Below are 4,581 nucleotides of genomic sequence, written 5' to 3'. Positions count from 1 at the left end.
TATATATATATATATATATATATATAATAATATAATATGATGATGTTTATTTTTTAAAGTTATTATATGATATTGTATAATTATTATATATTTTTTAAGATGCTCACAAGGGTGAAGAAGTGGGATTGAAACTAGTGAAATGAATCACGTAGCATCAATCATAACTTTTGGGGCTTCCCAAGACTTCCCGGGAGGTCACCCATCCCGGATTGCCTCTAGCTTAAGCGCGCTTAACTGTGGAGTTTTCCCCACAATCAAGCCCACTTAGCTTGCTACCCCATTTGCAAAACCTTAGCAAGTATTGTGCCTCATGAACCATTCAAGTAGAAATCCCTTCACTCTTTTTGAATTTAAGTATGGGGGTTTACACAGTGCATTATATTAGATATCATTTTTGGATTCAACTGCATTAAGTAAGTCATTCACGTATGACCATTTCCATGAGAGATAGTCGTAATTGACTAATTTCTCAAGATTTTTGAATAGCTCGCTTAGCACTCATTGCATCTGGTGATGCTCACAGGGGTGAAGAAGTGGGATTGAAACTAGTGAAATGAATCACATGGCGTCGATCATAACTTCCGGGGCTTGCACCCGGTAACCAGGACTTCCTTGGAGGTCACCCATCCCAGATCGCCTCTGGCTCAAGCGCGCTTAAAACTATGGAGTTTTCCCCACAATCAAGCCCACTTAGCTTGCTACCCCATTTGCAAAACCTTAGCAGGTATTGTACCTCATGAACCATTCAAGTATAGATCCCTTCACTCTTTTTGAATTTAAGTATGGGGGTTTACGCAATGCATTATATTAGATATCATTTTGGGATTCAACTGCATTAAGTAAGTGATTCACGTATGACCATTTCCATGAGACCTAGTCGTAACTGACTAATTTCTCATGATTTTTGAATAGTTCACTTAGCACTCATTGCATCGGGTGATGCTCATAGAGGTGAAGAAGTGGGATTGAAATTAGTGAAATGAATCACATAGCATCAATCATAACTTCCGGGGCTTGCACCCTGTAACCAAGACTTCCCGGGAGGTCACCCATCCCAGATCGCCTCTAGCTCAAGCGTGCTTAACTGTGGAGTTTTGAATGACTTACTTAACGCAGTTGAATCCCAAAATGATAGCTATTATATATTTATTAAAATTATGAAATTTTTTATCTATTTAAAATGTATTTTTCACTGTTAAGTTTTATTAGCATAATTAGTTAAGGATGGGTTTTGTTAGCAAGGCGATCCATAATTAAATTTCAAAGGAGCGGTTGTGGCTTGTGTTAGGGGAGGAGACATGCCAATAGGGCTTGGTGTGGCTTAGGGTGACTGTGATCTCGCTAGCAAGGCAATCGAGAATCAAATTTCAAGGGGGTGGTTGTGGCTTGTGCGAGAGGGAAGAGACATGCTAATAAGTCCTGGTGTGGCCTAAACTGGGTATGATCTCAAGGTGATTTTGACGAATTATATACCCTTGAGTACTCAAATCACATTTCAAACTTGGTAAATCACAAACAACTTGACAAACATATATATATAATCTAATAATTTTTAAAAGCTAATTTTGAAAAATTTAGAAAAAAATAATTAAACAACACAATCAAGATGTTATTTACTATATTCATCAAGATGCCGGTCACATTTCATGAATATTATATTCAAGAAAATATTTATTATACCCATGGATGTATCCAGCATTTATTTATTATAATCATGAAAATACGGGGCACATTTCACGAGACAACCGTTCACCTTGGACGTAACGAACCACAGGCCGGCTTAATGCGTGCAGACGTCCGATGAACAAATGCCAGAGTGCAGAAATAAATCCATATAACTTAATGAAGTGATAATCACGGTTCAGAACGGTAGTGGTGATAGAGACTCACAACTTCTTGGTGCGTAACTAACTAAATAACAATTCGCGCATATTCGTTCTGTAAACTTTTGGATTTTCAAATTCAAAAACAGGCCGAAATTGAACAGTTGATGAGGAGAAAGGCAGCAGTTAATCGGTAGGGTTTAGAAGATGGCAGAAGACAACGCCCCTCTTGTTCCTTCCCTGAGAGTTCAACTCTATCAGCATCAGTCTTCTCAGGAAAGAACCCCTGTCCCCATTTCTAGCCATGACCAGAGAGACCAAGTATGGGAAATATTCAGAGATGCATTGATGAAGCCAGGCCATCCATCAACATTTTCACTTCAGGCATTGCAGGAGGCTGTGGGTCCTAAGAACCAGACCGTGCTCACCCAAGATGAAAATCAGTTGTTAGAAAATGGCTTGAGGGCTTTGTTGCAGGAGCTAGTGACCTCTGCAGTTGAGGCTGGAGAACCCACAATGCACCATGGGGAATCAATTGCAGAACAGGATGCAGAAAACAATTGTGGGCTTATCCCCAAGCTTCTTGATATTGTGCTTTATCTTTGCCAAATGGGTCATGTAGAAGGAGGCCTCATATTCCAGTTACTTGAAGATTTGACTGAGATGTCAACAATCAGAGACTGCAAAGAGGTTTTTGGGTACATTGAAAGCAAGCAGGAAGTTCTTGGAAAGGCAGAGCTCCTTGGGAGAGGGAAGCTTGTCATGCTCAGGACATGCAATCAGCTCCTTCGTCGTCTATCCAAGGCAAGTGATGTGGTCTTTTGTGGTCGAATTCTTATGTTTCTGGCACATTTTTTCTCACTCTCAGAGCGTTCAGCAGTTAACATTAAGGGAATTTTCAACACATCCAATGACACAAAATATGAAAACCCTGATGGGATTTCTTCTATTGAGTCCAATTTTTATCAGACATTCTGGAGTTTACAGGAATACTTTTGCAACCCTGCTCCAATGATTCACAGTCTTCCTAAGTGGCAAAGCTTCACTGCAAGTTTAGCAATTGTGCTGGATGTTTTTGAAAACCAACCACTTGGTGATCATGTTACAAGTGGAAATGCAGATGATATTGGTGAAGAAGTTCAAGATCATCAAACAACTTCTAGTGCTGTTGATGAAGATGATCTAATGCTAGAGGCTGCATTTTCTAGTGTGAAATATCTGACTAGCAGCAATCTGATGAGTTTAGAGTTAAAGGATCCTAACTTTAGACGCCATGTTCTTGTGCAATCCTTAATTGTTCTTGACTATCTCAAACGTCCAGGAAAGGTTGATAAGGATGGTTTAAATGAAAGCATGAAAGAAGAAATCAGGGTCTATGAAGAGCGTGTGAAGAAGCTTATCCAAATCACCCCACCAGAAGGAAAAGAGTTTGTCAGGAGAATTGAACACATACTGGAACGTGAGCAGAATTGGGTTCAGTGGAAGCGTGATGGGTGTTTGCCATTTGAAAGGCAGCCTCAGCAACAAGTATCAGAGCCAAAATCAAGAAAAGATGAGGTAAAAAAACGAAGGCCAAGGTGGAGAATGGGAAACAAGGAACTCTCACAATTATGGAAATGGACAGAGCAGAATCCCAATGTGCTGACAGATGAAAAGAGGGTAAAGATGCCTTCTGTTACAGATTTCTGGAAAGAACTGGCTGATGATATGGATCCTTCTGCTGGCATTGAGGCAGAGTATCACCACAAGAACGACCGTGTTTACTGTTGGAAAGGCCTGCGCTTTTCAGCAAGGCAGGATCTGGAGGGGTTTTGCAGATTCTCACAGCATGGCATTGAGGGTGTTGTTCCACCTGATCTACTTCCTCCTGAAATTCAAACTAAGATACATGGGAAGCCTGCAACTGACAAATCCAAACGTGCTGCTAAAAAGGGAGCTGCCCCTACTTCTACTCAGGCATCTGAAGAAGAAAATCGGGCTCTAAATGCAACGGTTCCAGAGCTTGATCAGAGCGTTACTATGGATGTAGATGTCATAGGCACAGCAGCGACTTTAAGTGGTGCCCCTGAGCCTGATGAGAGGCAGAAACAGAGCCCTGACATTGAAGTTGCTCAAGAAGGACTGCAGTCACCTGATCCTGAAAGTGCAGATATGGAAGAGGGTCTTAATAGGGATTCAAGTCTTCAGGATAAGGTTGTCTTGTCAAAATGAATTATTAATCCCCAAGGCTGCTGAGAATAAGCCAAATACCAGGAAGCGTTCCAGAGCAGAGTCTTGATCATGAAGCAGAGAGGATTATGAGTCTTCATCATGAAGCAGAGATGATTATTACATTTCATAATGAGGCTCAAATGTAGTTTATAGTTGCAATAATTATATTGACTTTTGTTGTGAATCATCTAGTTAGCATTTTTGATATCCTGTTTCACATCAGGGATTAAAATTGAACTCATCACTGTCTGTCAATACCCTTTACAGCATCATAGATCCGTATAAAAGTATTTTTCAAACAAATGAAAATTAATATAAAAAGTCACTTGTCAAGAGGGAAATGCAAACCCTTTCAAGTTTTTTCATTCAAAAGGTGTGGATATTTTTTGGTTTTTATTAATTTATTATATGTTATTGCTTTTATGGGTTTTTGTCATTTTATATTTTTTTTTCCAGTTAATCTTACCATTAAATTAAAAAAGAAAATCTGTCATGTTAGTGCATATTTTTATACTGAACGCATGCATGTATTATTTTATTTATTGGA

The 4,581-nt window shown here is 39.5% G+C and overlaps 1 pseudogene; it reads left to right on the top strand.

Moving 5' to 3' along the window:
• Positions 1-2,030: 2,030 nt before the first annotated feature.
• Positions 2,031-4,034, top strand: LOC149179385 (THO complex subunit 1 pseudogene; annotated as a pseudogene).
• The last annotated feature ends 547 nt before the right edge of the window (positions 4,035-4,581 follow it).

The sequence above is a fragment of the Pinus tabuliformis genome, chromosome 4_1 (assembly GCF_031772625.1).
Source record: "Pinus tabuliformis cultivar Carrire ecotype Pingquan chromosome 4_1, CPIR1, whole genome shotgun sequence".
Taxonomy (NCBI): Eukaryota; Viridiplantae; Streptophyta; class Pinopsida; order Pinales; family Pinaceae; genus Pinus; species Pinus tabuliformis.
Note: the sequence above shows the minus strand (reverse complement) of the source record. Positions and strands in the feature narration are given on the sequence as shown.